Source organism: Bos taurus, chromosome 4 (assembly GCF_002263795.3).
Source record: "Bos taurus isolate L1 Dominette 01449 registration number 42190680 breed Hereford chromosome 4, ARS-UCD2.0, whole genome shotgun sequence".
In the NCBI taxonomy this organism is placed as follows: Eukaryota; Metazoa; Chordata; class Mammalia; order Artiodactyla; family Bovidae; genus Bos; species Bos taurus.
In genome coordinates this window covers 117,333,778-117,346,788 of record NC_037331.1, presented here as the reverse complement: position 1 = coordinate 117,346,788, position 13,011 = coordinate 117,333,778, and the positions used below count along the sequence as shown (strand labels likewise).

General features: G+C 47.5%; 1 non-coding gene across 1 annotated transcript; it reads left to right on the top strand.

The window, feature by feature from the left end:
* The first annotated feature begins 319 nt into the window (after positions 1-319).
* Positions 320-426, top strand: LOC112446516 (U6 spliceosomal RNA). Its single transcript, XR_003034522.1, has one exon. It is a non-coding gene; the product is annotated as a U6 spliceosomal RNA (small nuclear RNA).
* Positions 427-13,011: the final 12,585 nt, after the last annotated feature.

Sequence of the window (13,011 nt, the reverse complement as noted above, 5' to 3'; positions counted from 1 at the left end):
CCTACCCAGCATCATGGTGATGTTAGGAGACGAGACTTTGAGGGCCGATTGGGTTTAGGTAAGGTCGTGAGCATGGATCCCTCACGACAGGTCAGCACTCTCAGGATACTGGAGCTCAGGCCACGTACCCTCTGCCACGTGAGCACGCGGCAAGAAGGCGGCCGTCTGACCGCCAGAAGAGGGTCCTCGTCAAGAACCTGTGCGGCCAGATTTTGATCTTGGACATCCAGCCTCCAGAACCCAGAGAAATAAATGTTTTCCTCAAGCTGCCCAGTCGGGCGGTACTTTATCATAGCAGTCCACTCTGTTAAGATAGCGAGTGCTCGCTTCGGCAGCACATATACTAAAATTGGAACGATACAGAGAAGATTAGCATGGCCCCTGCGCAAGGATGACACGCAAATTCGTGAAGCGTTCCATATTTTTGGAGCACATGTATACCTGTGATGGATTCATTTTGATATTTGGCAAAACTAATACAATTATGTAAAGTTTAAAAATAAAATAAAAAAAAAAAAAGATAGCGAGGTGAGCCAGAGAACGCTAGTCTTAGTTCTTTCCTTGTCCCACCTCTTCTGTGTTGCTTTGTTATTTGTTTGGAACACACCTTTTGGTTCTCTTGTTTGTTCGCATCTCATGGGAAGTCTCCCTCCATTCTTACTGATTGATGTGACATTAACTTGGTTCTAACCCCAAGCCTGCTAAGGGCATAATCAGCAGGGTATCGCTTTCCATCCCTGACACCCCTCCATATCCCCCATCTTTTGCACCCCATACTCACCATCCTCTGCAATGGTCTCTGACTTCCCTTTTCTGGGTTTCTACTTTGCAACAGACAACTTGCATGTTTCTTTATTCTTAGTTCTCAGATAAAAGGATCTCCACATATAGACACACACACACCATTTCCCTCTTTTTCGTGGGCTGGCGCTCTGTGTTATTTAGCATCTGGGGCTTGTCAGCAGTGCTGACACCTACCCCTTGGGTAGGTGACGGCCTGGGGTCCGCTCCTTCGGCTGTTTTCGCTGGACACTCACCTCGATCGTTGTCCCCGTCGGGTCGTGTTGGAGCACAGAGGATGCTCTGAGATGGGAAAGCTGCAGTTGGCAGTTTGCTGGCTGGACCATTAACATGTGGTTGCTCCAAACAGGGGAGTAAATGCTCCAGAAGAAATCCCTTTATCTTTGAAGTTCTCCTGTGGAATGATAGAAACAGATGGGTGCTAGTCAGTGCCACGGACGTCCTCACCCTCTGCCCGACCTGGATACGCAATTTCACGATTCCATGCAGTTCACACAGCTCTCAGCCCACAGGCCATGAGCCCTGCTGAAATGTAAAACCGTGAGCATGGATACAAAGTCTTCAAAGGAAGGATGAAGGGAGACGGTTACTGCGGCTGCCCTAAGCACTCTGAAAGTGTCCCTCAGGGAAGTCCAAGGCCCCAGGGCTGGGGTCTGGTGAGCGGAGGGAGGCAGGAAGCCCACACCGCCTCAGGGGGCACTCCTCCATCACCCCACGTGGAGAGCTTGCCCTCAGGGAGTTTAGAATAGCTGCGCCTCAGGGGTGAGCCAATGCTGGTCTGGGCCCCCAGGTGGCCCTGAGGTGTGAAGACGGGCGGGGATGTCCAGGAAAAGTCTGTTCAGACTTGAAGCCCAGGTGTCAGCTCAGCTGGTAGCGGGAACTGAAGCGACCTGCAGTCTCCCAGGGCTTCCCTGACAGCCCAGTTGGTGAAGAATCCACCAGCAATGCAGGAGACCCTGGTTCGATTCCTGGATGGGGAAGTTCTGCTGGAGCAGGGATAGGCTACCCACTCCACTATTCTTGGGCTTCCCTGGTGGCTCAGCTGGTAAAGAATCTACCAAGGGCCCAGGCAGCCTGGCGGCAGGGCTGCTCCCCAGGCCAGAGAGCGTGGGGGGCCACCTTCCCACCCTCCTGCACATCTCGGACAAGGGAGGACAGGAGATCCAGGCCACTCTTGTGGGCTCACAGGAGTTTATAAGCACTGGCCTTCTTTGAATAGTTCCTTCTCAATTTTATTTGACCTCGTTGTAGATTTTTTTTTTTTTTTTTTGCAAAAAATACGATTATTTGTTTTTCCCTTTTTTCTTTATTTTTTAAAAATTAATTTATTTTTTAATTGAAAGATGATTGCTTTACAGAATTTTGTTTTCTGTCAAACCTAAACATGAATCAGCCACAGGTATACACATATCCCCTCCGTTTTGAACCTCCCTCCCATCCCCCTCCCCATCCCACCCCTCTAGGTTGATACAGAGCCCCTGTTTGAGTTTCCTGAGCCAGACAGCAAATTCTCGTTGGCTATCTATGTTACATATGGTAATGTGAGTTTCCATGTTACTCTTTCCAGACATCTCACCCTCTCTTCCTCTCTCCACATTATTTTTATTTTAAAGAAGTAGCAGTTGGAATCAAATTGTACGCAGTGAAATAGTACACCCAGGAAACCAGATCAGTACACAGGGCTTCGCTTGGACTGGCCCATGGCCTTAAACAAACTGTCCCCGCTCTCTGCCCCCTTCCTCGCCTTTAGGGTGAGTGATAACATGCTGGTCTCTGGGGCTGTGGAGAGGAGTAAATGAGTTACTGCGTTAGGTGGTGCTCGGCATTGGGCGCATATTAACCAGCCTGCAGCCTGATTACTCCTCCGCCATGGCCACCACTTCGGTTGCCATCGTGACTCAGCATTGCCAGCAGCACGCGCACAGTCAGGGTTTGTCAGATGGCGTGCTGGTAACCGCAAAGTCCAAACAGCTAGTTAGTGGGGGCTGGGGCTTATCTACAGCACAAACTCCTGGCCCCGGCCCTTAGACGCTCTACGTCAGCGGGTCTGGGGTGAGCCCCGGAACCTGCCTTTTTGGTGAGTGTGATGAGTGGTTCTGCTCCAGGCCCGCCCTCTGAGAAGCATCCTGTCGGCCTGAGCCTGGGGGTCGGGGGCACGGGTGGGAGCAGAGCCACGTGCCCGGCTTCTCTTCATCGACTAGATACGATGTGAAGCGTCTACCTGCCCATTCTAATCTGTAGAGAATACTCAAGAAACTCTGTCAGCGCCTGCTGAGTATCTTCCAGATGCTGCTTTATTCCAGGCGTTTGTGAAGAGACAGAAAGACCCCAGCCCTTCTGGAGTTATGGTCTAACTTGGACAAACAGACAATAAGCAACACATAAATGTACTAAATAGTGAGGGTGACATGATGGGACGTGAAGAGCAGGGCAAGCCTGACTGAGGTGTGGCTGCAGCTCTCAACCAGCGATCAGGGAGGGCCTCACTGAGGCAACACCGCGGCCGAGGCTTGGAGGAGGCGAGGGCCTAGTCACAGGACATCTGGAGGAAGATACTTCAGGCGGAAGGAAGAGCCAGTGCAAAGGCCCTGCGACACTGCGGCCGAGGCTTGGAGGAGGAGAGGGCCTAGTCACGGGACATCTGGAGGAAGATACTTCAGGCGGAAGGAAGAGCCAGTGCAAAGGCCCTGCGACACTGCGGCCGAAGCTTGGAGGAGGCGAGGGCCTAGTCAGGGGACATCTGGGGGAAGATGCTTCAGGCGGAAGGAAGAGCCGGTGCGAAGGCCCTGAGGCAGGATGGTGCATGGAGGTGTGAGGACCAGTGACATGGTCCTGTGGTTGAAGCAGCCTTGGTGCTAGTCACAGGGAAATGAGGGTCTAAGAGGTAAGGACTTTTTTTTTTTTTTAATACAGTTTTTAACTTTTAAGAAATATTCAGTTCACACACATAGTTAAAAGACCTTCAGTCTTTCCCCTACAAAAGTTGTTAATGAGACTAAAGTGTGGACTTCCCAGGTGGCTCTAGTGGTAAAGAATCTGCGTGGAACAAAAAAAATCTACCTGCAATGCAGGAGACCCAAGAGATGAGGGTTTGATCTCTGGGTCAGGAAGATCCTCTGGAGGAGGGCATGACAACTCACTCCAGAATTCTTCCCTGGAGAATCCCATGGACAGAGGAGTCTGGTGGGCTACAGTCCATGGGCTTACGAAGAGTTAGACACGACTGAAGCAACTTGGCATGCGTGCAAAGGATGGGTAGCCAAGCTCACTAGGGGTGTTTTTCAAAGCATGCTCACTTCTTAGCAGTGGGTGACGAAGTCAGCTTAGTGGGTCATGAGCAGTACTTGAAAAATGTAACCAGTCCTTTAGTATAGAACAGAATGCAAACCATCAGTGAGTGCTGAACCTAGCTAAATAGCTATTTCATGAAAGTTTTGTTTTCTGTGTCACAGAAAGTTAAGGAAACCGAGGCATTTGATACGTGAGTTTTGAATCTTATTGACTCAAATCTCTGCTCCAGCTACTGAATAAAATTAATTAGTGACCAAACTGTCCCTCTTTCCAAAAATCCATGCATAGCTTCGGGAAATACCCTTGCTGTCACTCAGCAAAGGAAAAGCAAGGAGCACTTAAGCTTTCTGGAGATGAACCGGCCAGATGGGGGCGGATAGCTGGGAGGGGAAGGGCGCCACCTGCAGGCAGCGTGCCTCACCTCATCAGACTGCTAACCGGACCTGTCTTCTAAGTTAAAGGGGGTCATTCCAAGCCAAACCAAACCTGTCAGTCCTGAAGGAAATCAACCCTGAATCGTCATTGGAAGGACTGAAGCTGAAACTGAAGCTCAAGTGCTTTGGCTACCTGATGCAAAGAGCTGACTCACTGGAAAAGACCCTGATGTTGGGAGAGATTGAAGGCGGGGGGAGAAGGGGATGACAGAGGGTGAGATGGCTGGATAGAATCACCCACTCATTGGACATGAGTTTGAGCAAACTCTGAGGGATAGTGAAGGACAGAGGAGCCTGGCGTGCAGCAGTTCATAGGGTCACAAAGAGTCGGACATGACTTAGTGACTGAACATTTGAAGCTCAGAGGGCTTTAGTGAGATGGGGATCAGTAATATGACAGAGATGAATGTGCTTTAAGTACTACCAATACAAATTGGTGGCTGGGTTAAATCGTGAGTGCAGCTGCTGACCTTCAACACTCCTTGAAAGGAGTTCAGAGTGGAGATCAGGAATGAGGTGTTCTGTACTCTGGGAAAAACAGGCCGAACAGGTCTTTGGATATTTAGATACTTTCAGGAGGTTTTATGAATCCAGTTCTTGCATCTCCTCGTGTCTAGAAAAGCGCTAAAATGCTTCCTGGTGACATCTGCTGCTTATGACCAGCAGAGACTTCTTGCAAAACATCTGTGCTTCCCTGTGGGCTCTCCCGTCGCCCAAATCACGCATATACCGGCCTCCGCCCGCCCCCGTGGAGTAGCTGCTTGGAGCTCTCTGAGGTGCTGTCTCCCAGGCCAGAGTCCTCGTTCTGCCCCAAGTAAAACTTAACACACAACTCTCATGTTATGCACTTTTTTCAGTTGACAGTACAATCGCTATTGCCAAAAGGTAAAATAGAATATTAAAAAATTAATGAAATTAGCAATTATGAAATCTTGTTTTTATAGTGGTAAAATATACAAAACATCATTTTCCATTGTAAGCATTTTCAAATGTACAGTAGCATTAAGTACATTCGTATTGTTATGCAACCATCAGCACTATCCGTGTCCAGAACCTGTCATCTTCCCCCAAATGATGAAAGTTTATTCATAAGAATAAAGAGCAAAATTCACTGCTTTTAGTGTACAAGTCTCTGAGTTCTTACAAACGCATAGAATTACCTAACCACCACCTCAGTCAGATATAGAGTAGTTAAAATCTCCCCAAATTCCTTCCTGTTCTTTTTCAGTCATGCCTTTCCCAACCACAGTCCTTGGAAACAACTGATGTGCTTTTTACATTTTATTTTGCCCTTTCTAGTTGTTGTTTTTCAGTCAATAAGTTGTGTCGGACTCTGCAGCCCCATGGACGGCAGCACGTCAGGTGCCCCTGTCCTCCACTACCTCCTGAAGTTTGCTCAAATTCATGTCCATTAAGTTGGTGAAGCTATCCAACCCTCTCATCCTCTGCTGTCCCCTTCTCCTTTTGCCTTATATCTTTCCCAGCATCAGGGTCTTTTCCAATAGATTGACTCTTCGCATCAAATGGCCAACGTACTGGAGCTTCATCTTCAGCATCAGTCCGTCCAATGAATATTCAGGGTTGATTTCCTTTAGGATTGATTCATTTGATCTGCTTACAGTCTAAGGGAAGTCTCAAGAGTCTTCTCCAGCACCACAGTTTGAAAACATCAATTCTTCGGTGCTCAGCCTTCTTTGTGACCCAACTCCCACATCTGTACATGACTACTGGAAAAGCCATAGCTTTGACTATATGGACTTTTGTTGACAAAGGTCCCAGGTCCATAACATTCCAGAATGTTATGTGAAAGGAGTCACATGCATGGCATCATGCAATGAGTAGCCTCCTAAGTCTCATCACACACTGCAGGGAGAGTCTCATGCACAGAATGGCATCATGCAATGAGTAGCCTCCTAAGTCTCATCGCACACTGCAGGGAGAGTCTCATGCACAGAATGGCATCATGCAATGAGTAGCCTCCTGGGTCTCATCGCACACTGCAGGGAGAGTCTCATGCACAGAATGGCGTCATGCAATGAGTAGCCTCCTGGGTCTCATCGCACACTGCAGGGAGAGTCTCATGCACAGAATGGCATCATGCAATGAGTAGCCTCCCAAGTCTCATCGCACACTGCAGGGAGAGTCTCATGCACAGCTGAAAGGACCATTGTGGGCAGGATTCCACTGGAAAGATGGGCCTGGCTGCTTATGCATCCCACAGCTTATCTGAGTTGTTTTCAGTGGTGGGTGATTAGAAATAAAGCACTGTCAACATTCGCAAACAGGTTTTTGAGTGAACATAAGCTTCACTTTCCTTGAATAAATAGGAGTGACATTTCTGGATAATATGAGGAATATACATCTACTTGTAAGACACTGCCAAGCGGGCTTCCAAAGCAACCATGCCATTCTGCATTCACATCCGCAGGGCAAATGGTTAAAGCTTTAACCATTCCCATGAATGTGCCGTGGTGTTTCGTTCTGGTCTGTCTGAACCCCCTACTCTGACTTAGGGCACTGAACTCTTGTCCCATGCTTGAGTGCCGCCCATGTATCTTCATTCAGACTATTTCCCTGTTTTACGTTTGGGTGGTTTGTTTCTCATTATTGAGTTTTGAGAACTCTTTTCATGTCATGAAAGCAAATTTCTATCACATGTGTGTTTTAAAAATATTTCCTCCAAGTCAGTGGCTTGTTTTTTCATAATCATTAGTATCTTTCAAAAAGCATAGGTTTTAAAGTCTGATGAAGTCCAGTTTATCAGTCATTTCCCTTTTATGGTTATGGTTTGGGGGTTTTACATAATCTTTGCCTAGCCAAAGCTGCAAAGATTTTCTTCTGTGTTTTCTTCTAGATAGATGTTTTATGATTTCAGGTCTTCCATTTAAGTCTCTGATCCATTTTGAGTTCATTTTTATTATGATGCAAGTTATGGGTCAGGGTCCATATTTCTTTTTCTCTCATGAGACTTCTATTTGTTTTTTATTGAGGTATAGTTATTTACAATATTTTATGTTTCAGATCTACAACACAGTGATTCACAATTTTTAAAGATTATGTTCCATTTGCCATTATTATAAAATATCCCCTGTGCTGTACGAAACATCCTCACAGCTTATTTATTTTATCCATAGTAGTGTATCCCTCTTATCACTGAAAGGATACATAGTCAGTATACTATTGACTAAGTCTAGATAATCGTATGGCTATTTTGCAACCTAGTTATCGATTCTGTGGGTGATATTTAGAATGTGTCCTGTGTTTTTCTGGAATGAACAACTTCCTCTGTGTATCTTTGGATTTGAGAGTCTTTCCTTCAGTTAGAGTCCCAGAAAGATTGGCTCTCATACAATACTTGTGATTAATACATTTTTGTGTGTAATAATTTGACTGGTAAATCATGACATCTAGGTTTGGCTTTCATTCATATTTGATTGCTGTTGAGGTTAAGTGTATCTTCCAGTGTTCACATTCCTTCATAATGATCTCTGTCATGATTTGTCTGTTAGTCTTTTTTACCTCTAAGGCAGTATCTCTATTAGTAGGCATTCAATGGCATATTCACCTTTAGATGGGAACCATCACAAAGTCTTGACAGCCTGACACCTTTCTCCATTTAGTATAATGTGCCAAAGAGACAAGGAAAATGTATTTCTATCAATCTTTGCGTTGTTGGCCTCTTGATTTCTTGAAAAATAGGAAAAACAAAGGAGCATTTTTGACCTTTGAATTTTCAATTACTATGCCAAGCTTTCAAGACAATTAAGACATAAATATTCTTTGTACAAGATCTTGTCCTTAATCCATGATTGATACCTTGTGCTGAAATAGAATAGGTGATGTACAAAAGCATCATCTCAGAGAACACAAATGCTAATAAAAGATCGATTGTCAAATATGTTTAGAAAGAAAACAACAAAGAGAGAACATAATTTGTCTTCTCAGATGTCCTGACAAGACCGCTGCAGCTGCCTCGCGCCACCTGGATTTCCCTCTCGGGAGCCATGGTGCCCACCCCCACCAGCGGCTGTCAGAGCAGCATGTGGACAGCTCCCCAAGAAAGGACCTGTGTTTAGAACATGGGATGAAGTTGCGTTTGAAGCCTGTTTCATATGTCTGGGTAATATGTAAGACATTTGATAAACATTAGTGGCTAAAGATAGCCAGTTAATTGAATTAACAATTGAGTAAATTCTCCAAAGCCAACCAGATCCACAGTCTGCTTCTCTTATTTCATGTCTAAACATTGTAACCACTTTGCCCATGGTGGTAGTCACAGAGGAGGAGATCTAAGGATCTTTTTGACTTTATATAGCAGGTCCTTGAACAGTCCTTTAGAAAATGCTGAGTAATTTAGACTCCTAAAGGAGTCATCTCATTAAATGCTGTGCACTTGCTCTTTTCTATTTACTCAAAAGGAAACACCGATGGGGAGCAGGTGAGCTCAAACCAGGCCATGCAGGATATTCTGCTTTAGGGAAACAAGATTGCCCGTGCACCCCAAATGCAAGAGGTGATAGTTTAAAATTAGACCTTGACTGATTGCCTTACAAAGGAATTTTTCAGTTTGGAAAAGTATACTTTGTATTTTTTAAGTATCAGCTCTTTTTGTTCATTTAAAAATAGCTGAGTTGACACATTTTCCATATCATTCCTATTTTTCCAGCCCACCACCACCAGTATCTTAAAAGGACTTAGAAACACAAAACTGTATCAACTCTGTGTTCTCTTGTATCGGTGCATAAGCTTTGCACTCCTGCCCTAGTGAGACAGTGGAGCAAACGCAGACACATTGTATCTGTCGATTCTGCCTGAAATGCGACTTCTCAGTTTATTTGCTTTGTAGTATTTGGTGATCGATGCCCATTTTTCTTTTCCTCTCCAGTCAACACAATTTTATTCATTTATTTATTGTTTTTGCTCTTAAGCTTCCTGCTGGGAGAGCATTGGGGCTGATATGCGAGAGTAAAACAAACCCGTTTAGGCCACTTAAGCAACGCATTATGCTTGTCACAGCTAAAGTCTGTGAACCAGCTAATCATCTGCAATTTAGAAAGATATGCCTGTTTAGACACCCAAGTTCCCAACCTAATAGCTATTTCATCTAGAGATATCTCTCGTTAGGAGCTCCCAGTCCATCAAATGGATGTTAAAAGAAGACAGAAATGAGCCCTGGGAACCCAAGCGTCAACACAAGTCTCAGTGTTGCAGGGTTTATGCTTTTTCAGCCCAGGAGGAGCCCTGTCCACCAGTTAAGACTGGTCGCCAGTTATGCCAGGGACCCCGAGACGCAGGTGTCCGCCCAGCTGCCCCATGGCAATAGGTTCCCATGGGTCCACCGTCATGGAGCTGAAAAAGCCCCGAAGCTGGATGCGTCTCGTGACTGCTCTCTGGCACGTCCACCCGAGCGAGGACCAAGAGACCAACGTGGCACAGCTGGCGTAGAGGGAGGGCTTGGCGATGCAGGGGTGCTCACGGCTGATGGTGAGTCTCAGGACTCCTGCCTGCCTGGTGTGGGGAAAGAGCGTCTCCCGCCTTCTGGAGAGGAGGCGCTGACTGGCGACTCAGCAAAGAGGAGCTGTGGTCTCATCAGGGCTTTGAGGGTAGAGGACGCACCTGTGTCTACTTGCAAAACGCGTCTGGGGGATTCCAGAAGAGTCTGGCCCCTCCCTTGCTTTTTGAAGCTCCTCCAGAAGGAAATGGCAACCCACTCCAGTATCCCTGCCTGGAACAGTCCATGGACGGAGGAGCCATGGGGTCTCAAAGAGTCGGACACGACTGAGCAACTTCACTCTCACTTTTCCAGAAGCAGAGGCGGTTCCTTCCCTTGCAGGTGGTTGGCTCGTTGATCTTGTTGGACAAAAAGAGGAGAATTATGAAAAAGTACTCCGACGAGTGCTGCTTTCCTCTCCAGGCAGTAAAAGTAAAGCGGCTTTAAAATCTGTCAAAACACTTGACAAATAAAAGCGCTTTTGGCCCAACAGCTAGTCCTGGGTGTGGGAATCCCAGCGGAACCTCCCCTCTCCATGGTTGCCCCGTGTTTCTCAGTTCTGAGTCAGAAAACTGTGATTTCAAAATCTCAAGACTGAATTCCTGTGGCTGTTTCCTTCCCTGCCCTTTTGCAGTCTTGTGGGGTTTTGGGGGGTTGCTGTGCTGGGTCTCCGTTGCTGTGAGGACTTTCTCTGGTTGTGGTTCACGGGCTTCTCAGCAGTGGTTCTCGTTTCGGAGCACGGGCTCTAGGCGCACGGGCTTCAGTAGGTGCGGCTCACAGGCTGAGTTGCTGCACGGCTCGTGGAATCTTCCCGGGCCACGGATAGAACCTGTGTCCCCCGCCCTGGTAGGCAGATTCTTATCCACTGCACCACCAGGGAAGTTCGTAACCTTGCTTTAATGTGTGGGATTTCTTTCACATGACTGTCTCTCTTAGGTGCTATGCAATTTGGGATCTCAGGCACAGGTTGTTCCAAGGGTCCCAGCCTCCCTGTAACCTAGGAAAGGAGCTCAGATCATGCGCGCGAGCAGGGCAGAGGGGCAGGAGCCAAGGGAGCAGGGGAGGGCTGAGCGCAGAGGGGGTCCGGGCTGAGCGAAGGGAACCAGGGGCTGGTACCAAGGGTGACCAGGCCAATCTAGCCACTCCTGGGTAAGTTCTGTCCCCTGTGAGGCCATCCTGGGTGTTAACCAACCTGATGTCACCCATTTCGTTTGTTCTAAGGAGACTCATGCAGCCATGAAATTAAAAGACTCCTTGGAAGAAAAGTCATGACCAACCTAGACAGCATATTAAAAAGCAGAGACATTACTTTGCCAACAAAGGTCCATCTAATCAAGGCTATGGTTTTTCCAGTGGTCATGTATGGATGTGAGAGTTGGACTATAAAGAAAGCTGAGTGCCGAAGAATTGATGCTTTTGAACTGTGGTGCTGGAGAAGACTCTTGAGAGTCCCCTGGACAGCAAGGAGATCCAACCAGTCCATCCTAAAGGAAATCAGCCCTGAATATTCATTGGAAGGACTGATGCTAAATCTGAAACTCTGATACTTTGGCCATCTGATGCAAAGAGCTGACTCATTTGAAAAGACTCTGATGCTGGGAAAGATTGAGGGCAGGAGGAGAAGGGGACGACAGAGGATGAGATAGTTGGATGGCATCACCGACTCAATGGACATGAGTTTGAGTAAACTAGAGGAGTTGGTGATGGACGGGAAGCCTGGCGTGCTGTGGTCCACGGGGTCACAAAGAGTTGGACGCAACTGAGTGACTGAACTGAACGGAACTGAACTGAAGGAGACTTACTCAGGCCCCGGCCCTGTGACTCATCCCAGGGGTTAGAAGGCAGAGAGGCAGCCAGGGATGCCAGCCACACTTCCTGCTGGGAAACCAGTCTAAACACTTGGGCAGAGCTCTCCGCTCCAAGTTGCCTGTCTCCCTCCACTTAGAGTCGGGGGGAGGCTCCTGCATCTGGATTCTACAAAGCCTGCAGCACCGGTCTTCAGGACCTTGGCCAGAGGGCCAGTACATCATTCTTGGGACTTACACAACTGTTTGGGCTTCCCTCGTGGCTCAGTCGGTAAAGAACCCGCCTGCAGATGCAGAACATGTGAGACGCAGGTTCGGGTTGAACCCCTGGGTCGGGAAGATCCCCTGGAGAAGGGCCTGGCAACTGACTCCAGTGTTCTTGCCTGGAGAATCCCGTGGACAGAGAAGCCTGGTGGGCGACAGTCCGTGGGGTCACAGAGAGTCGGATACGACCGAGTGACCAACACACTTGGCACACACGTCTGTGGCCCCGAGCTCTCCTCACAGTGTAGAAAGAGGGATGTGCCATGGCCACAGCCAGACTCCCCCAGGCTCTTGGGGAAGCACAAGGCACATGTACAGCTGGAGTAAAACACTCCCCATGCCCAGCTCCCCTGATAAAGAGCTGAGAAGGTCATTGTGAGGGAAAGGCCAAAGAGCTGGTCAAAATACACATGGCGAGTCAAGTCTTCTACTTCCTGTACTTGAAATTTACATAGCATAAAGTGACAGATCCTGGAGCAGGGGAACTCCCCCTCACAAATCAAAGGTGATTTATTTCTCACAAAATTAGCACTTTTTCTCCTTAACTGTTGGGGTTTTGAAGTTTTTTTTTTCCCCTCCTCTGAGGTTGTTCACTGAAATATTTGGTTTTAGGAGGGGTTTGCTTTTGAACTGTGGTGTTGGAAAAGACTCTTGAGAGTCCCTTGGACTGCAAGGAGATCCAACCAGTCCATCCTAAACGAGATCAGTCCTGGGTGTTCATTGGAAGGACTGCTGCTGAAGCTGAAACTCCAATTCTTTGGCCACCTGATGTGAAGAGCTGACTCACTGGAAAAGACCCTGATGCTGGGAAAGATTGAAGACAGGAGGAGAAGGGGACGACAGAGGATGAGATGGTTGGATGGCATCACCGACTCAATGGACATGAGTTTGGGTAAACTCTGGGAGCTGGTGATGGACAGGGAGG